Raw genomic sequence first — 22,508 nt, forward strand, 5'->3', positions numbered from 1 at the left:
ACTAACAAGGGATGTGAAGGACCTCTTCAAGGAGAACTACAAACCACTGCTCAAGGAAATAAGAGAGGACACAAACAGATGGAAAAACATTCCATGCTTATGGTTAGGAAGAATCAATATTGTGAAAATGGTCATACTACCCAAGTTAATTTATAGATTCAATGCTATCACCATCAAGCTACTATTGACTTTCTTCACAGAATTGGAAAAAAACACTTTAAACTTGATATGGAACCAAAAAAGAGCCCACATAGCCAAGACAATCCTAAGCAAAACAAAAAACAAACAAACAAAAGAACCACAACTACACCAAAGCTGGAGGCATCACTCTACCTGACTTCAAACTATACTATAAAGCTACAGTAATCAAAACAGCATGGTACAGGTATCAAAACAGAGATGTAGACCAATGGAACAGAACAGAGGCCTCAGAAATAACACCACACATCTACAACCCTCTGATCTTTGACAAACCTGACAAAAAAAAGCATTAGGGAAAGGATTCCCTATTTAATAAATGGCATTGGGAGAACTGGCTAGCCATATGCAGAAAGATGAAACTGCATGCCTTCCTTACACCTTATACAAAAATTAACTCAACATGGATTAAAAATTTAAACATAAGACATAACACCATAAAAACCCTAGAAGAAAACCTAGGTAATACCATTCAGGACATGGCATGGGCAAGGACTTCATGACTAAAACACCAAAAGCAATGGCAACAAAATCCAAAAGGCAAAATTGACAAATGGCATCTAATTAAACTAAAGAGCTTCTGTACAGAAAAAGAAACTATCATTAGAGTGAAATGGCAACTAAGAGAATGGGAAAAAGTTTTTTGCAATCTACCCATCTGACAATAGGCTAATATCCAGAATCTACAAAGAACTTAAACAAATTTACAGGGAAAAAACCAAACAACCCCATCAAAAAATGGATGAAGGATTTGAACAGACATTTCTCAGAAAAGACATTTATGCAGCCAACAAACATATGAAAAAAAGCTCATCATCACTTGTCATTAGAGAAATGCAAATCAAAACCACATTGAAATAATATCTTCAGCCAGTTAGAAATGCTATCATTATAAAATCAAGACAACAGATGCTGGAGAGGATGTGGAGAAACAGGAATGCTTTTACACTGTTGGTGGGAGTATAAATTTGTTCAACCATTGTGGAAGACTGTGTGGTAATTCCTCAAGGATCTAGAAATAGAAATACCATTTGACTCAGCAATCCCATTACTGGATATATACCAAATGGATTATAAATCATTCTATTATAAAGACAGCTGTACATGTATGTTTATTGTGGCACTGTTCAAAATAGGAAAGACTTGGAACCAACCCAAATGCCCATCAATGATAGACTGGATAAAGAAAATGTGGCACATATACACAATGGAATAGTATGCAGCCATAAAAAAGGATGAGTTCCTGTCCTTTGCAGGGACATGGATAAAGCTGGAAACCATCATTCTGAGCAAACTACACAACAGAAGACCAAACACCTCCATGTTCTCACTCATAAGTGGGTGGTGAACAATGAGAACACATGAACACAAGGAGGGGAACATCACATAATACTGGGGCCTGTTGGGGGTTAGGGGCTAGGGGAAGGAGAGCACTAGGAGAAATAGCTAATGTAGATGATGGGGTGATGGATGCAGCAAACCACCATGACATGTGTATACCTATGTAACAAATGTGTACGTTCTGCACATGTACCCCAGAACTTAAAAGTATAATAAAAAAAAAAACCACATTCAAGTGACTGTCTCACAACTAACAAGAATATTATGTAAGACTGAAAAATGACTTTAAAAAATAGGAAATGCATTACAAATGTTCATTACCTTTCTATTGCAGGCTCTTACCTCTTCAAAGATTGAATTTTGCCCTTTTTATCACTTGTTCTGTAAAAAAGCCAACTGGGAAACCAGGATTCATCATGAGCGACATCCACTTTTATCCTTATTTCATTTCTTGTCTTTATGCCCTATAAAGAAAATCAATACATGGATCTTACAGAGCATTTGTTTTCTTTTTTCTTCTTTCTCAATGAATTTCAACCAGAAACATCTGCTGTCAGATTAGCAGTGACTAAGCTTGATATGACTTTCTCAGTTTACACATTTAGGATCATCGGCTCCTGCTTCTATCATCTTGCAGCCAGTGGTCCAAAACAAAGGGGCAGAAAGAGGAAAGAATGTCAAATATCCCAACAGCCAAAGGAAGACAGTACTCATAAGCTCAGACCTGCTCAGTCAAGAAATTGCAGGGTTAAGTAGTAAATAGCACCCTCAACAACTGTATGGTCATTTTCAGATGTTAGTCTAACCTGCCATGCTGAAACTTAGCAAATAGGAAATCTTGAAGTGTTGGTCATCTCTAGTAGCCAGACATATGGCTTTACCCATAAGAAAACATTTATTTTTATTTTCTTACTGCCACCTCAAATATACCACACTTTTGAAGACCCTGAGTATGACATTTTCACTCTCTTTGCTTGGCACACCTTCTCGCCTTCCTACATCTGCTAACATCAATTTTCACTCTTTATTCAGGTGAATCCATTGATGTTGGTTTCTCCTGAAGTCATTGCTGAGTTCTTTATGTCTTTACCCCTCAAATGATACACAAAGTCTGATATTTTCTAAATCATATGCAGTGAGCAAGTCTAACTTTTGAAATGGAAAAATTTATATTAAAAATTGCATATATACTTAAAAATTATACACATGTACTTAAGCATATGACATTTAAATTTCTCTAAATTATTACTAGAAAAGAGGCAGTTATTTCATATTTGAGTCCTCATGAAGTCTCTCATGTTAAGACACCTGTCCTTCTCCCAGTCATTTTATTTTGAGTAATAAAGGATTGCTTGGGGAAGACAGTGGATCTCAACCTTGGTTGCACAATGGGATCACCTAGAGAATTAAAAATATTCCAATGCCTGGCCGGCATCCCAGATCATTAAATCAGAATCTCTGGGAGTGTACCCAGGCATCACTGTTTTTTTGTTTTTTTTTTTTTAAATATACTCTAGGTGATTCCAATGTACAGCTAGAACTGAAAATCACTGTATTAACCTGAAACAACCTTAATCAGTGCTAGATAATTTCATCTGACAGAACTAGGAATTAAGCACAGCTTTAGTGAGTATTTCCGGGTGGAAAGACTTCACCATTGCAAATGATGGATATCATTATTAAAAAAGTTAAAAGTCATTTTTAAATAGATACATAGTCACTATAAGCTGCAGGAGTCTCAAATATGTATAGGATAAATGAGAAACATATTCTTATGCTAGTGAGTTCTAGTGGCCTGGGATAAAATTCCCAGTGACAGAACTATGCCTGAAATCAAAAGGTGCTATAGTTGAAACAACTTAGTCAGCCGTGAATATGGTGTATAAGAAAACTTTGTCAGATGATTCAAAAAGGGAGCCTAGTGATGATTAAGACACTGACGTCAAAGTTGCATGTGAAAAGTTCAAATAAAATTGTTCTGTAAAATTTGAGTGTAGAAAAAGTAGTATTTCCAGATCAACGTATTAGAGAACATTTACTTTCAACATATGTTATAGTTAAATTAAGAAATAAGCTATTCATCATTTAAACCACGTCTCTAAGCATTTATAGATCAAAATTGAACACAAACAATGTCAATGGGAAAATACTTTGTATTTGGTGGCATTTATTTTTCTTCTTTCACTTGCTAAAATTAAGCTCTTTAAGGACAGAGGCTACCTCTTATTGACTTGTTATTAAAACATACTCAAACACAGATTCAGGTTTTGTGGGATCAGAAGCATGCACAATTTGGGAAGCCCATTTTATAGAGAAGAATACAGAATGGCCATAAGACATTATTAGGAACCCTCCCAAAGCCATGGAGTGCAGGACTCTGAGGCTTAAGCCTCATGAGATTCATGGGAAATTCACTTCCACATGCACTCTAGTGCCTAGCACCAGTGACTGGATAAGACACTCATATATCTTAAGTTGCATTGCTTTCCTTAAACACATAGCCTGCAAAATCTTAAAAGGATTTGGAGCATCCTTGGTTCATCTCCATTTTCTAAGAAAGCAGAGACAATTTTCTGCTTTGAGGAGAGTGGTCAGTTGACACAGTGCAGGTAGAGCATAAGAATGCAAAGATGCGTTCAGTCTAACTACTGAAAATTGAGCTAGGGCAAATGAAAACCCCACATCTGAGGGACAGATGTGGCAAATCAGGTTTGGACCAGGGAGTTCCTGAAATGAAGTTGGGAAGGTATAAAGCATCTGGTGGTACAAAAATAGTGTTGTCTAGCAGAGATTTTTCCTCTCTGGAGATTCCTATTTCCTGCAGAGTGAAAAGGATCTAAAAACAGTTTCAGACTCTCACTGTTTGGACCACTGACTTCCATGTGTGCTTCTTGCAGGCAGGGGCATCATCTCATTCAGCTTGGTGCCCCCAGCACATGTCTCTCGCTGCCTAGCTGGCATCAAAATGCTTACTGAATTTGTATAGAACTTTAATGTAGTCAGTGACGATGGCATCAGTATGGATAATCAGCTTCTGCATTTCAACAGGGCACATGAAATTAATAGTTTGGCATTCATTTCCTTATTCTCTCTTCAACCCAGAATTCCACTGATGAGGATGTTGTGGTCGGGAGACAGCCTGTGACTGAGGTGCCTAGGTGAAAGTTTCACCAGACTCTAAACTCAGAAATATTCAGTCCTCCTGTATTTTGGGGGAAGAATTGGCTGAAACTTCAAGAAAATTCTTTCATTTCACAATTTGGCAGTTGGAGTCTCCTGGTTTTTGGGTAGAGCTTGAAATTTCTGAATAAACCGGAAGCCTAAAAAAAGGAAAATGTACCATTCTTTTATACTTATTAGAAGTTCACGGAAAGTTAGTACCTGAAGCCACTTAAAAGTGATTAAGGAATCACTTTGAAGATGAAAGCAACTGAAATGATGAGCTGCTGCAGACCCAGGCAGTCCTGGAAAAAGTAAATGGGGCAGCTGAGAAGCAGCCGTCCTGGAAGAAAGAAAGATCAAAACACACTGTTTGGAGAGCAGCAGGAAACACTGATGACATAAGATCCTAGGAGCCCTCTTGACATTTCCCAGTGGTTCTGAAGCCAATACATAGCATCCTCTTGGAAGCGAGCGCGTTGAGAACATCAGCGTGAAAAGAACACAAGAACATGAGTGGTCTGCTGAGGACACAGAAAGGCTTTAGGGAGAGCCCGGATACAGCACTTAAATCCCAAGATGGCCATGCTGGTGCATGCAGAGAGGGCAATGGCAGCTTAGGTCGGGGGTGGTGAGTGGGGCATGGGATGAGATATGGGCTCTATTTCAGTCCCATGTGCTATGAAGTCTTAGAATGATTTCTTTTTAAATAACTCTCTAGCAGGAACTGTTTTGGGAGAAACTTCCATGGACTCCTTCTTGGAGGTAAAGTCAAAAAAAAAAAAAAAAAAGAAAAGAAAAAGTCAAGCCCTAGAGAATCTACATATATCTAACTCATCTGATCCACTGGGGAACCATTGATCAATTCTTTAATCTTGCTTCCATAGAACTTCAATGAAAGTGTCAGCTGCCTCAAAACCCTTAGTGACATTTCCTGGAACACAGACTTCATTTTGTGTTCAACTTTCACTTGACACATTTCAGGCCTGATGATTTTAAATGAGGGAGGAAAAAAACCATGTTGTTAAATATTACTGCACAATTTTACTTTGCTTAATGGCCAATAAAATAACACAGTGTGTTCAGGTGGCTCAACCTTCCGGTTTGACCATCTGGCTTGATGAAAATGCCCAATTTCTCTTATCTTTTGCTGGCTTTCCCTCCATTGCCTACCGAGGAGTACTTAGTTCTCAGCGTAACTGACTCCTGCCTGAACCCTTCTTAAAGGACATGTCCTGACACAGATCTAACAATACTTTGGAGTTAAAAAACCAACAACAACCCACAATAGAAGAACCTCCAGTCAGTCAAGAGTGTCAGCTTTCTTCTTACAGCTTGAAAAGACACCTTAAGAACATTGGTTTTTCTTATTCAAACAAAATGCTCAGAGGAAATAGCCACACATTCCTTCTACAACATTCTGGATTTAGCATTTAGAAAGGAGCATGGACTTTTCAAGAAAGAGAGGCCTGAACCATTAACAAGGAAAAATTCTATTAACAATCGAGAAAAAGTTACAGAATTGGTAAATCTGGCCTGCTTAGACTGGTGGAATCTTAGAATTTCCCCAGGAGGCTGACAATTGAAAAGACAATGAGTCACACTATACAGAACATTTATAGACCATCTTGCCCCACAGGACGAGGCAAACAAATATAGAAATATAGTTACTTTGTGAGTTCAAGCCAAAAATTCTTCCCAATTTTTCCTTTTTTATCCCTTATGATAAAAACGCTTTTCCCATTTAATTTTATGACGTTTTAGAGTTTATACAAAAACAGTCTGAAGAAGTAGATAGCATATGCATAACAATTTTTAATCTTCACTTGGCTATGGCAATTTCAGTAATTGTTACAAAACTGTTTTTAGGCATTGAATAACAAGCAGGGAAGACCACAATAGCTAAGATCAGGGAAATTCACAAGGAGAGCCCCAAGATCACCCAGTTTTCTGTATGCATACAATTTTTTGACGTCAACCTAGGTAGCTAGAGTCCAGGCAGAGTGCAAGTGTCCCACCGAGAAAAAGAGGCAGAGGACAGAATTCAGGGCAGCCAAGAGAGCCAGATTCTATATGGTAAGGCACCAGGGGAGAAAGCTGAACACCGGGGTATACCAGAGTTGCTTGGTATTATTGGTTGAGGACTAAGCTTTGCGGATTACATGGAAAAGCACATGAGAAAGTGGCTGTTAATAGTATTGAGAATGCAAAACAGTTTTAGATACAAATCAGTGCTGGGGGACCTTCATGGTCCGGTCTAGTCCAGCTAAAGTGGAGAAAGCTCATTAACATTCCAGCATCTAGTTAAGACATCAGAAAGTACTTAAAAACACCACACTTTTAGAGAACAGTGTATTCTCTGCCCTAACAGAGTCTAAAATAAAAAATCTAAAACAAAATTAACAGAGCATCAGGAACTTTTGAGATAATATTGGGAACCCTATTAAACATGTAATTATAGGATTAGAAGGAGAAAAGAGCAAGAAAGCAGGAGAAAAAAATATCTGGCAATTAATGGCCAAATATTTCATATATTTGATGATAAATAGTTATAGATGCAAGTTCTTCATGAATCCACAAGAAGATAGATACAAAGAAATCCACACCTAGACAAATCAGACTCAAACAGCTGAAATTCAAAATTAAAAAATCAAAATATCTTAAAAGTGGATAAAACACAGTACATATAGGAAAACTGAGGATGATAGTTTCCATTGAAACTTAGGAGAAATATGAGAAAATACCCTTTATAAATATAAAAATGAAAGCTGAAAAATTCATTACCATAAGACCTCAATTATAACAAAGACTAAATGTTACTCTTCAGGCTGAAAGGCTCTGATAACAGATGGAAATGTGGCTATGTGGGAAGGAAAAAACAACACTGGAAGTGGTAAATAATTAAATATATGACAGTTTTTTCCTCATATTTTTCTAAAAGACACCTGACGTTTTTAAGGACAAATTATAACACTGTAATTTGATACTCACAATGTATTTATAAATAAAATAAATGACAAAAATAGTACAAATGATGTGGGGTTGGGTAAATATAATTGCATTATTTTGCAGTGTAAAATGGGAATTGAGAAGAAGAAAATTAAAACTATTAGGTTGAAAGTATGAAGAGGTATGATATCAATTTCAAAATAAGCATTGGTGTATCGAGCTTGTACATTTTTAACCCAAAAATATTCAATAAAGACAATATCATAACTAAAAATAGAGGCCATTAAATGGTTCATTAAAATATTTGATTAGAAAAAAAGGGCATAAAAGAGCTAAAACAAAAACAAAAACATTGGACAATTACAAAACAAATAGCAAAGTAGTAAACTTGAATAGAACCATATCAATGTAATGTAAATGTACTAAAGATTCTAATTAAAATGCAGAGACTGATAGGCTAAGTTGAAAAGCAAGTTTCAACTATATGCTATACATTAGAAACATTTTAAATAAACAAAAAAAAGTTGAAATATTAAAAACAAAGCCATACCTGGCCAAAAGCAAACATAAGGAAGTATGGCTATATTACAATCTAAATAAATAACCATAAATACAATAAATATTGCAAGACAATGTTGGACATTTCATAACAATAAAAGGTACAATTCATGAGGAAGACATAATAATTAAAAAATATATATGCAATTAATAACAAAGCAGCAAAATCCACAAAGTTGAAAATCAGTGGAAACAGGCACCAATGCATCATTATAGTTGGAGATTTTAACATACTTCTCTTAGAAGTGTTACTATACTTGATATAACTAGTAGGGTAAAAAAATTATTGAAAAAAGTATAAAAATAAATTTGATTAATACTGTAAACCAACTTGACCCACCTGAGAGATTTATAGAATACTATACTCAACAACTGTAGAAAATACATTATTTACAAATGCACATGGAGTGTGCATAATTTTATTTGACAAAACAGTAAGCCTCAGTGATTTTTAAAAGATAGAAATCTTACAAAATATGTCTCTGATACCACAAGAATTAAATTTGTAATTTATAACAGTATAGTATCTAGAAAAATCCCTAAATATTTTAAATTAAACAACCCACTTTAAAATGACCCTGGTGAAGAAGTTGCAAGAGAAAGCAGAAAATAACTCTAGTTGGCTAGGCGTGGTGGCTCATACCTGTAATCCCAGCACTTTGGGAGGCCCAGGCAAGTGGATCAATTGAGGTCAGGAGTTCAAGACCAGCCCGACCAATATGGTGAAACCTCATCTCTACTAAAACAACAACAACAAAAAATACAAAAATTAACTGGGTGCGTTGGTGGAGGCCTGTAATCCCAGCTACTTGGGAGGCTGAGGCAGGAGAATTGCTTGAACCTGGGAGGCAGAGGTTGTAATGAGCCGAGATTATGCCATTGCACTCCAGCCTGGGTGATACCGTAAGACTCCACCTCAATAAAAAACAACAACAAAATAACCAAACCTGTCGTCAATAATAATTACACATTTTAAAATAACTTAGAGTGTAATTGAATTATTTGCAACTCAAATGATAAATGCTTCAGAGGATGGATTTAAAAAATGAAAGAAAACATTTTAAATTGAATAGTAAAAAAATATATATATAAAAAGGTCAAAATCAACTTTATTTAGGTCATCTGTGAAAAACAGCTACTACTTACAAAAATGGTAAAATACAGAAAGTCTTCTCTTTAAGCTTAGAAATAAGGCAAGGATGTTCACTTCTATTCAACATTGTACTAGAGATCCTAGCAAGTTGAATAGTCAAGGAAAAAGTACAAAACATTAGAAAGAAAATAAAACCTTTTTGGGAATATAAATATCTATTTATAAAATCCTAAAGAATCTTATAAAAATAGTATGAGAATGAATGAGTAAATGTAGTAAAGTCACAGGATCCAAAGTCAAAATACAAAAATCAACTTCATTTCTACATATATTGACAATAAATAATTAGAAAATAAAATTTAAGGCTGTGCGAGGTGGCTCATGCCTGTAATTCCAGAACTTTGGGAGGATGAGGCAGGTGGATCACAAGGTTAGGAGTTCAAGACCAGCCTGGCCAACATGGTGAAACCCCATCTTTACTAAAAATACAAAAATTAGCTGGGTGTGGTGGCACATGTCTGTAATCCCAGCTACTTGGGAGGCTGAGGCAGGAGACTTGCTTGAACCTGGGAGGCAGAGGTTGCAGTGTGCTGAGATCATGCCACTGCACTCCAGCCTGGGAAACACAGCAAGATTCCATCTCAAAAAAATAATAATAAATTAAAAAATAAAAATTTAAAAAATATATTTACAATACTATAAAACTGAATTATGTACAAAAAAATCCACATTCAAAAAGTGCAAAACATTGCTGAGAGAAACTGAAGAAGATTTAAATAATGAAGAATTATATCATATTCATGCATTGAATGATACAATGCTGTTAAGTGTCAGTTCTTCACAAATTGATGTATTGAGTCAACAAAATCACATTCATAATTCTATCAGTCTCTTTAAAAAATTGACAAATTGCTTCTAAAAATTATTTAGCAACACAAAACAGATCTAGAGTAGCCAAAATGATTTTGAGAAAAAAAGAGTTGGAGTTCCCACATTTCCTGATTTCAAGACTGTGTACTGTAGATATGAATCTACAGAAATCAAGGCAGTGTGATTCCGGGTAAATATACACATTTAGATGAGTGGAACATAATGGAAATTCCAGAAATATACCACACATATGGTTAATTGATTTTCAACAAAGGCACTAACACAATTCTCTATAGAAATAAAAATGTTTTATTCCTATTGGGGGAAAAATAAATTTCAACCACCCCCTCACACTTTACAAAGAGATAATCCAAAATAGAACATGAATGTAAATACAAAAAAACTAAACAACAAAATAAATGAAGTTCAAAAAAAATCATGATGAGTCAAGAAAGATACAGGAGAATATATATATTACTTTATAGAAAGTGAACAAAAGGCAAAATAACAGGCAAAACAGTGGTGACATAACTCAGAACAGGAGTTTCCTGTGGGAGTGGATATGACTACAGAGGAACTCCAAGGAACTTTCTGAAGTAATGGAAATGTTTTATATCCTAATTGTGGTGGTGGTTGCATAGACTTACATATTTGTCAAAGCTCATTGAATTGCATATTTCAAATGTAAACTTTTTAGTGTTTGTAAATTATACCTCAATAAAGTTGATTTTTAAAAAGCTGATTTAGAAAGTTCCCCATTAGGCTGGGCACGTTGGCTCATGCTTGTAATCCCAGCAGTTTGAAGGCTGAGGTGGGAGGATCACCTGAGGTCAGGAGTTTGAGACCAGCCTGGCCAACATGAAGAACCTTGTCTCTACTAAAAATACAAAAGTAGCTGAGTGTGCTGGCACACATCTGTAGTCCCAGCTACTTGGGAGACTGAGGCAGGAGAATCGCTTGAACCTGGGAGGCGGAGGTTGCAGTGAGCTGAGATCATGCCATTGCACTCTGGCCTGGGCAACAAGAGCAAAACTGTCTCAAAAAAAAAAAAAAAAATCCCTTTGAATGAACTATATCTTCCTTCCACAGATTTTTTTTTGAGGCTTCTAAGTCCATCCTGCATTGAAACCAGAATTTATAAGAGCAATGAGCTTAATTCTTTGTATGGTATAATTTCCTGACACACTGTCAATGACAATTTAACAAGACAGCTAGAGAGAGAGAGAGATTTCCTTTCATAACGGCTTCTTCTATTATTATTTTCTTTTATAATGTTAGAAAAACAGAACATGATATAGAAACCAGTAGCACTGGGTCTGCTATGAATTATTGATAAACATTTACATTGTTAAGTTGTGAAATGCAGTTCAATATTTTTATTAGATGTTTTCCATAGCTCCTTTTTGATGGAAATACAAAGGAGAGAGAATTATGATTGAGAAAGCTCAATAAAAATGTAATCATAGTATATAGTTGTCCCACAGTAATAATATGTCCACAACAATATATCAGCTGGCCATTATAAGCTGGGTTGAAATTCTGAGAAGCTTTGGAAGCAAAATGCATTCCAATGGTGAAGAGATGTGTAACCATGAGAAGGTAGGTTGTGGGCTGTTTGAGGGAATTACTGATTCCTGATAATGCCAATATCACTCCTTTTCTTCATTGACTTTAAGTTTACTGCTTACACATTGTTTACAAATGATTAAAATTAAGTTGGATATGGGATTATGGTGGCTGGAATTGTACTATGTTCAGTGGCTAGCCCTTTGCACCTGAATGTCAATTCAATTCCCACTAAAGCTTAGGGAGAAGTGGAATTTAGTCACAAACCCATCATCTTGGGTACAGACAATGGCAAATGACAGTAACAAATAGCCAATAAAAAGTTCAGTTCAAAAGGTTCCCATTAGCAGAAGAATTGGGAGGAAAGGATGCGTTGCTTTTTGTTTATTTGAACTGTGCCCAGTTCTTTAAGTACAAGGCAACACAGAGTTCCATAATTATAAATGACTGATGGTGGCTGAATCTTCAAAAACTGCATATTCAGGTTGGCTTCAGTAAGGGAGAAGGTCAGATGATTATCTTGGAAATTATTTGGCTCATCTCAGACTCTGAAGCCTGAAAAGCAGGCCTGGATTGCTTTAGGAGAATGGCTTACAGCTGAGATTTTTCTGGCAAGCAAAACTGTAGTTTTGACTAAATTGTTCAGATGAAGGAAGATGGAAGCTTTCAGAGTCTGTAATGAATAATTCTTCAAAGGCACATGCTTGCCCCTCAGTGGGGCATAAACAGTTTCAGAACTGTTTCTTGGTTAATCTTGAGTGGGATCAGGGTTGGATGTGTGGGCATGGGAAATGGAGCGGGAATGTGACCTAGGCTTTGTCTTGGAGCTCATTTCCCTGAAGTAAGGTTTTTTTGGATTAGATTCCGAGGAATATATTATGATTCTCAGAATATATGTGTTCTGAAAGAAAGGATATCATGGTGAATAAATATGAGAAATGCAACATATGCTTCTCCCTTTTGGCATCTCATAAAATAAATTGGCACCACAACACTTTTTCAGAAATCCTGCTGTAAAGAAATCTGTTCCCCTGCCTCTTGCCACTATTCTTAAAGGCCTTGATATCTGTGATGATCTTTTATTTAACTCCCAGAGTTACTTACTTGACCTCTTTATGGCTAATTATCTTTTTCTCTGCCCCACCTCCTTTTCCCATGTTCAAACTTTTGAACTCCCAATGTCAACCATGTCATTATCTGACTATCACCTGTGACTTTTCCAGCTCACCTACCTCATAATACGTGCTCCAAATATTACAAATGAGCCTGTGTTGTTAGTGGGTAAATGTGGGCTTCAGCCCTGGACTGCCATGCTTCAAATCCCAGCATTAAACAGCTATGGGACTGTGTACAAGTTCCTTAACTCTGTGTCCTACGGTTCATTTCCCTTTAAGAGACAAATAATAACAATAATGATAACTATCTCTAAGGCTTGTCATGACAATAATACATATATAATGTTCCAAACAGTATCAAGCACATGGCATTTGCTCATGAATGTGGAGGCCTCATCAAGCTCTCAAACTTGAGCTAACTTCTCACTCTCCATTACCTCCCTCCTGCATGTCCTCACTTTCCTCCTTAGCTGGCATAACTTCCATCATATGTTCCTTTCAGGCATCTTAGCTCCCTCATTCTATTACTCCCTACGTATATATGTATGTAGCAAAGCTCACAACTGATTAGAGACAATTACTGATTTCTTTATGCCTTCACCTGAGCAAACCGATGCTGCTGGAGAGAACCACCAAGAGTCCCGACACTCCTCAATTGCAATTCCTGACCCAGCATCTCTAATGGAGCCTTATTACCACTTGGAAATCCAACAATGCTTTCCCACTTTCCAACTAATGATCTATTTCCCACATCAGTCTTCCTCTTCCCATTTTCCATGCCACTGTGGACTATTCCTCAGCTGAGGATCTTTCCTAATTGACCTGGAGGAACTGTATGATTGTATCCACTACCAAATCCACCTCTCTGGGTTTGCATCACCTGCCTCTGTGCTCATCTCTGTTTTCTGTTCCCAAAGATCAGAGGCCAGCATCTGCCCTTGGGCTTGATCCAGCCCCCTCTGGGTCCCCTAGTAATCTGGAGACATACCTATTTCCTATCTTTCCTGTATCATCAATGTGTCCCCCTCTCTTATCATTGTTGTCATAGAAATGATCTGGCGTTTATTCTTTAATGACAATGTAAAAGCTTTCTTGGACCTATGTTCCCCTCTACCTACTATCCTATTTCTCTGCTCCCCTTCACTGTACACCTGTTTTGTGACTTTCATTATGAAAAAATTTCAAACATGCACAAAAATAGAATTGTATGATGAGCCCCCATATCCTCATCACATAGACCATGTTAACTTTAGATCACATTTTCTTTATTACTTTTTCAGTTTTTGCTTTTGCGTTTTAAAGCAAACATCAGATCTAATGACAGTTTACTCCTATTTCAGTTTCTTTCTTAAAAATAAGTGCATTTTCTCACATAATCGTAACATTATCACATCTACTACGATTAACAAAAATTCCTTAATGTTCTCTAATATCCAGCTTATCTTCACGTTTCCTCAATTATCCTCAAAATGTCTTTTTATGTTGGTGGTTGAACCACAAGCCAAATAAGGTTCAAATATTGCATTTCATTATATCTCTTAAATCTCCTTTAATCTAGAACATATTTTTTTTCTATGCCATGGACTCGTTATAGTTTACTTGTTTGCTTTTAAAATGCCCCACACAGTGTAATCCCTAGCAGAGCTCCACTGCCTCATCTGCTCTTCTCCCTTTGCTGAGTTTCCTGCTCCCACAGCCCATGAAGAAAACCCTGTCATGTCTGCACGAACACAGCCAATCGGCATGTCTATTTTCTTGCTTTACTTGATCTCTCAGCATCATTTGACAAGTCACCACTCTGCTTCTTGAAACCCTCTCTTTTCTTGGTTTCTGAGATCCATTCTCTCCTATATTTCCTCCTACCACAAAGGTAGCTCCTTCTTAGTCCTTTTCTGCCCTTTCTTACCATGACTGACCCCTACATTCTGGCCTGCCTGAGGGCTGCCCTTTTCTCTCTACCTTCTCTGCTGAGCTCATCTCATCCAGGCCCATGACTTTAAATACCACCTATCCATAGTTAACTCCCAAATCTAGTTCCCTAGCCCAGAATTCTTCCAAAATTCTCAAGCAGAATTTCTAATCTCTTCCCTGAATTTTTGTTTAAATATAGAATGGGCATGTCAATTTTAAGTTATCAAAAGCAAACACAGGCTGAGCACGGTGGCTCATGCCTGTAATCACAACACTTTGGGAGGACAAGGTGGGCAGATCACTTGAGCTCATACATTGACGACCAGCCTAGACAACATGGCGAAAACCCATCTCTACAAAAATACAAAAATTAACTGGGTGTGATGGTGCACACCTGCAGTTCTAGCTACTTGGGAGGCTGAGATGTGAAAATTGCTTGAACTCAGGGGACAGAGGTTTGCAGTGGGCCGAGATCGCACCACGGCATTCTCCTCCCTTTAACGTCTCCACAGACACCACCCCAGCCCAAGATATCATCATCCCTCTCTAGACTTCTGCACCCCTAACTGGCCTTCCTGGTTCTACCTTTGCCCCTTTTGACTTCATTTTTCCCATGGCAGCCACGGTGATCATTTTGAGAATGTAAATGAGAACGTGTTAGTTCCCTGCTTAGAACACCCCATGACTCCTCCACCAAACCCATAATAAAACCGTATTTCTTCCTCTGACCACCTCTGTGTCCTGGTGTCCTATCCTCCTCCTGTTTCTCCCTAGTCACAGTGAGCAGCAATCAGAATGTTGCAGATGAAGAACACTAGCTTTGCTAGCAAGGCTGTTGAGAACCTTGTAAGCCCATCACAACACCTCACCCAAGCCATTTCTGATATAAACTCCTTAAACCAACAGACACGCCCATTCAGGCACAGGCTCAGATGGGACTTTTAGGCCTTCCCAGTATCATCAGTTTTTTCCTGCATTGCTATCCTCTCTTAAAAATGTGACCTTAAATATTAACAAAAAACAACATTCTTGTTCTCTCTTGGCACCCAATTCTGTTTTTCTTTACCAGGCTTTCCACAGTTTATAATTATGTAGTCAATGCATGTGTTTTTGTGTGCATATATGCATTGCCTGTCTTTTCCATTAGTCTGTAAGCTATAGGAGGAAAGGCTTCATGTTGCTTTTGAAGACCTCTCTATATGCAGCATGTAGCACAGTGCCCGATATATAAATATTTGCTGAATGAATAAATGCAAAATGTAGTCCCAGGTGACTCAATTAGTATCTGTGCTCTCATTGGGAATCTTGCATACACTTGGACATTCAGTAGAAGGAGACAAAGACGACAAAGGGATGCTATGTGTGTGGGATATAGGAGGGTCACTGAAGATCATTTAGAGAAACAATTGAGAAAAACAACCCCTGCTCTTCTGCTTTCCCTAAGAACAAAATACGATGTTCCAGAGGTGACTAGGATAAGTCTCTAATCCTAACGGTCATAAATGGCTAAGTGTCAAGAGTTTGTTTTTTCTTTTGTTGCTGTTTAAATAGACCTCAGGTGAACACAATTAGATTAATTATAATCTGTGACTCATGACACACTTTCATCATTGGTTAATGTCTGGCCTACTTTCTTTTATTAGTTAACTTAAAAATTTTTAATAAGCATGCACAAATCTACCACCAAAAATAAACGCTAGAATCTCAATAAGCTACATCTAACCATATGGTATTTCCTACCAGCAAATCTCTCCCTTTCTTCAATCCAAATTTTATGTACATCATTCTTTTCCCTTCCTTTTCATGCTGTCCTATTGAATATTTATGCATGCCTAAACACAAATTATCTTTTATTTAGATTGTTTTTAAGTTTATATAAAGAATGTCATGCTGTACATAATCTTTTCAGAGTTATTTTTTATCATATTCCTATGATTCATTCAGACTGCTGCATGCAACTGTGACTCAATTATTTTCACTTCTGTATTATATTTCATTGTGTGACTACTGGGCATTTATTCATGCACTCTCCCGTGGAAGAGCATTTGGGCCAATAATACTACCCTCACACAGCTACGACTTTGAGGTTGTCTGTGACCTCTGGAATTCATCTAAGCCAATGTCTTCTGTGTGTTTATGTAGTGAGAAATGTACTAGGAACATGGGAGATGCCAAGATGCATCAGACATGTGTCTGTCCTTGGCAGGTTCACTGTTGGGAGACAGTGACACAGATACCACCACAACCTCAGAGGGCAGAATTTGCTAAATGCTGTCAGTGTGCTATGCAGTGGAGTAGGACAGGGGAGGATAGAAGGGATTCCGCCTAAATTTCTAAAAGGTATGAATGTTGGATTATGAGGTAGGCATGTCACTTTCATAGCCTTTGAGTACTCAAAAACTGGAGGGGCATTGAAGACAGAAAATATTTCAAGTGGGGAAAACATGAGAAGTTTAAAGGTAAAAGAAGATAAAGAGAATTTGGAAGATTGGGATGTCCTGAAGTGGATAAAGCCCAAGTTACCCGACACAGAAGGGGTACATTTTTTGAAATGTTAAAAAGGGAGGAAGAGAGGTAGAATCCTGGCCCTGGAAGCTTTGAAGGCTGGGAGGAGAAGTTAAGCATTTCTTCCATCTGCACTCGAAAGTCACTGGGAAAACAATGTCAACAATTTTGGTGGCTCTGAGGGTGAGTGGGTTTTGATGGGGTGGGTCCTCTTTTGGACCATTTGCAGGCACACTGAGAAGGGTGTATCTGATAGTCTGGGAGATCCTACAGACACCTTTTTGCCTTCAGTTTCTTCACCCAACAGCTTCCATGATGTTCTCTACAGGATTTGCGAGCCTGCCTCTTACAGTTAAGAGGTCAGAGGCACTGTCTCTGAAGACAGTCTTTGAAGACGGAGACACTGATTTCTGAATGTTCTCTGTTGGGTCTAACACAAGGTTTTTGCTCTAAAAATATTGCCTGTCTTAGCACTTTTCTTATGATTTTTCTTTCTAAAAAGAAGTGCTAAGGAGGAAGGAGAATTTTCTTTTTTGTTTATTTTAAAGATTTCTCTTCAGGAAGAAGACCTCAACATGCATGCCACATTTTGATGAACAAGGAAAAATAATGAGTAGGAGGACATAATAATAAGTAATAAAAATCATAAGAGGTTAACTTCTTATTGCTTGACATACAAATATGTGCACACTCACATTGGACTACCCAGTGGGGTTAGAATAGGAGATGCTGCTAACTTGTTTTATTTGAGTGACATTCATTTACTGTGAGAGAAGAAAGATGTAATTCCTTTTCTCTAAGTGGCTTTATGTAAGTCATTTGGAATCAATTTGAAACAAACTATATCCCATTTGTTCTACTATGGGGTTAGATGCACTTCACTTTCAGAAGTCTCTTTTTTGACTTTTGACTGCAAAAGTTCTCAGATTAAACCACTATTAACAACTGGGAAGTCAACTCCCGTGATGAAGCCTGCATCATGGGAGTTGACTACCCAGTTGTTAATAGAGGTTTAATCTGAGGATTTTACCCCAATTATATAGATTTGAACTCTAATGTATCTGCTTCTGCTTTGGGACATGAGCATGTGTCTTTCCGAAGAAGTGGCATAGGAGGAGAAGAAATACTCAAAGGCTCAAATAAGTGACTGAGCCAGAAAAACTGTATTGAAATTAGGTCATTAAGTCACAGTGACACCACAGTGGTCCAGAAGTAGCAATTTGTAAATTAAGACTTAGAGTTCAGCTGAGCTGGGCTAAAAGCTATGGTGTGATTTGATCTGAAGAAGAGAAATTAAGTAGTGCTGAGAGCTCCAGAAAGAGGTAGACTCTACAGAGCCTCAAACTCTCCCGTGGGCAGGCGCAGGGCCTGCCACATTTCTCAAAGGCCTTTGTTGGACATTGACTGGTTCCTTTGGCTTAAATCATGGGAGTATTTCAAGGTAAAAGGCCATGCAATGTCCAAGAGAATGAGAAGAGCAGAAGAACACAGCAGTTAAAAGCACAGGATTCAAAGACACCCATGTCTGGGTTTGCTGCTGACTGTGAATGACCGTGGGCATTTTGTATAAGCTCTCCATACCCCAGTCTCCTCCAAGAAAGAGATAAGCAGTCTACCTCATATTTCTTAATTCTTACCAAGTGACTATTTCTTTATTATTATTCACTCCCCTGTAAATATAAGTTCCACAAAGATGGGGAGCTGGGGTATTTTATGCACTGCTGCATTGCCAGTGCCCAGGACAACTGAATGCTGAATACAGTTATTTTGAATGAACAACTGAATGTACCAATAGATTTGCTCTATGAATTCAATGGATATACTTTTGATACAGTATCTAGTAAATTGTGTGGCACATACTAATTTGTCTGATAAGTGGTGGCCTAATCTTTTCTCCCTACTTATCTCTCTCCATTTCGAGAAAGGGGCATAGATCCCTGGTTAAATACTGCAGTAGAAGATCTCTGTGTGCACTAATAATGACTGATTTCTCTGATGAAAAGTGAAGGTGGGGACCCAGCATTTTCTAGCACCATCCAGGAAGAGGTATTATTCATTTCTCTTGAATCTCATTCACTCCCAGCCTGGAATCTTTTTCTTAGCTGCACACTCTGCTCAGTCCCACCTCTCACTTTAACTCTTACTCTGGGCTCTGCCCACAATGGCTTGTCTTCTCTCTCCCCTCAGTCAGGTTCTTCTGAGTATTAGTTCTTTTGGACACAAGTTCACATAGAATAGGTACTGTATGGGCCTTTCAGAGCAGAGCGACAGAGGCCATGAATACAGAGGCTTGATCTACTTCAAATAGAGACTCCTCCATTGGCCAAAACTGATTGAATTCCTATCTAATGCTCAGCTCAGTTCAAGGTGCAACTTTGAGAAGACCAAGATCAGGTGGAGATCTGCTGCTCTGGGATTTGGCCTAAAAGAAGAGAGGAACTCCAAATACTAGAGACTTACCCCTTAATTCCTAAATCTGTGTGCATCTTTCTCTATAGCAATAGCTTGAATGATAGGCTGTCAGATTTATTCCCATACATGCCAAGGAGCTTCTTCCACTTGGTGTGCTGAGGGGGCTCTGCAGGGTGACAGGAAATCAGAGTTCTTATTTTACCTTGAGGACTCCATGGATTTTCTAATGCAGTCATAATAGTCCATTTTTTTCTTTTCAAAGCAGTGTATTCTTTTCATGGAAATATTACATAAAACCCCAATGTATAGAAGACAAAAGTGAGCTGTTCCAGATAGTGTATACTGCAGAAGAGACAAGAGGTCTCAGACTCTTGCCTTTTGGCCTTCCTTTTTACTACATGATTTTCCCTTTTCATGGAACTCAGAGGTCATGATTTATACTGTAGAATTCAAAGCAAAGAAAAACTAAACAAAGGGCTACAAGAGGCAGGTGAGATGGTTTCTAAGTGACCTCAGGTTGGCTGAACTCTTTATGCTCAGCCCTGTATACACCTAATTTTATCCAATCTTCCCACTCACCCTTTGAGGTAGGCTTTGATAGCCCCATTTCACAGAGGAAGGAACCGAACCAAAGGGAGACTCAGGATTGTATTCATTACTACCCTGCCTTTAATGCCAAGATTCAAACCCAGATCTTTCTGACTTCAAAGCTAGAGTTTGGGTCACCTCCTTACTTCCAACTCCCAAACTCTATTCCTCCTGGAATGGGCCATGGTAAAACTACTCTCAAGAGCATGGAGGCAGAGGATGTTTTTAAGATCACGGTTTTCCCTCTTGGTCATTTGTGTCCCTCAGTAGGCCTTATCCACAGCAACTCTGAAGGCCAATGTGTTTGGTAAAGCGCAAGTCTGAGCCACACATACAGGGTATGAGTAAGACATGAGAGAACAAAATAGAGAAAGAAAAAGGCTCTAGGACATGCCCAAGTTTACAAAATCAGCACAAAAGACATTAGACCTCCAACCCCAAAACTTCATTTCGAAGTCCTATGTCTCCAGAACAAAAGCAAATATTTTGCCCAACCAGAGCCTGGTGGTTTATACATGCCCCAGAGACAAAGCCATTGAGAAGCCCTGGAAAACAGCCTCCCGTTAGAGATGGTCACCTGTAGACAATGCAGGAGGGGACGCAGCGGACACAGAGGACGCATAGCCCAACTCTGTACTGTTTCTGTGCTCCAGACGCTCAGGTCTGCCAAGTGTGGAAGCTGCTCTCTAATGGGAGCCCTCAGAAATGGCACAATTGAGGCCTCCAGTAATACAATCACTTCTAATCAGCGTTTAATGAGGATACAAGCAGCCTCAGCTTACCCCTGTTTCAAAGAGGCAACTACACATAAACCTCAATTACTTGGACATTTAAAAATAAATTTCAAATAAAATGTCCAGGTGATGGAACTAAAGGGATTAGAAAGATCTGGATGTGTGTACAGGTCTGGCATGCCTTGTCAATGCAATTGAGGTAGGCAGCTCCTGTAATGTAATAAAGCTGGCTGCCTCTGTGCCCCTAGGGGTAGAAGGGGAACAGGTCTAATTTTCCATCTCCCCCAAGAAACAGAGGAAGATTCCAATGACAGAAGGAAGAGGACATCTCTGTACTTCTTCCCATTCAAGCTGTGTTCAGAATGTTGTCTTCCTCTCATTTTATTGTTGTAAAGAGGAAACGTAGCCTCAGGCTATACAACTCAAGGTCTCTGCCCCCACCTGACCTCCACCTGTACCGCCAAATCAGATACATTACTATTTTTTATAGGTGATCATGACTTTTTTTTGGCCAGTCATATCTACTTATCTTCCCCATCAACCTGCTGGTAATTTAGGTCAATAAACTTTTATTGATTATGTACCATGTGTCAAGTGCTTTTCTGGGCAAGCAGGGGCACAAAGGTGAGGAAGTTATAGTCTCTACCTCAATTTACAGGGAAGAGGAAGGGATAAGGCCAACTTCCCACCTGATCTGGATGTATGGTCCTGCAAAACCAAGTCATTAGTCTCTTTAGTCCATAAAGCTCTTTCACACCTTGAGTTTTAACCCATGTGGAGAAGAGAGAGCCCTGGGGTTTAGCTGTTTAGCTCTTTGATTGTGCAAGCTTAAGATGCTTCTGATAATTTCCTCTTTAGTTAAACATCTGCAATGCGCAACCAGAGAAACACTAATACACAGGGTAGTACCATCTGTAATAATCATCATAGCTAGCATTTAATGGGCAAGCATTAAGTGCTAAGTACTGGGCTAAATACTTGCATTATTTCTTTTTTGATCACCAAAACCACCCGATGAGTTGGGTATTGCTGTTATCTTCATTTCCCCATGCTGTAGGTTAACAAAACTTACAGGGTTGATGTGTTAATTAAGGAAGTGTATACCGCAATGGGCACCAAAGGTGTTGGCTACCAGTGCCACTCTCCCTAACCCAAGAGTTGCCACCCTCTCCATTCCTGTTGCATTCAGTGATATCCCCTGGAATTGTGATAGCATAGCTTTCAAAAATTTAAAACCGTGACTCATACAAAATAGAATGAACAGAAATAAAGTCTATTCAACTTACGAATTAATGAAGGAAGCAGTAGGATAGTAAAGCTGCTTCAATGAAAAATTAGAGGAAGAAAATGCATATAGTTGGTCAGTCAAAGGGATATTAAAATAAATTTTCTCATAGATTAAAAAAATGGGTTGATGTCTTACAGGGAAGTGAAGCTGTAGCTTTCTGGTTATCTTTTATCCCTTACAGAAACTGATCAGAAGATCTATAACTTCAGAGCATCTGGGCT

This window comes from Saimiri boliviensis, chromosome 12 (genome assembly GCF_048565385.1).
Source record: "Saimiri boliviensis isolate mSaiBol1 chromosome 12, mSaiBol1.pri, whole genome shotgun sequence".
In the NCBI taxonomy this organism is placed as follows: domain Eukaryota; kingdom Metazoa; phylum Chordata; class Mammalia; order Primates; family Cebidae; genus Saimiri; species Saimiri boliviensis.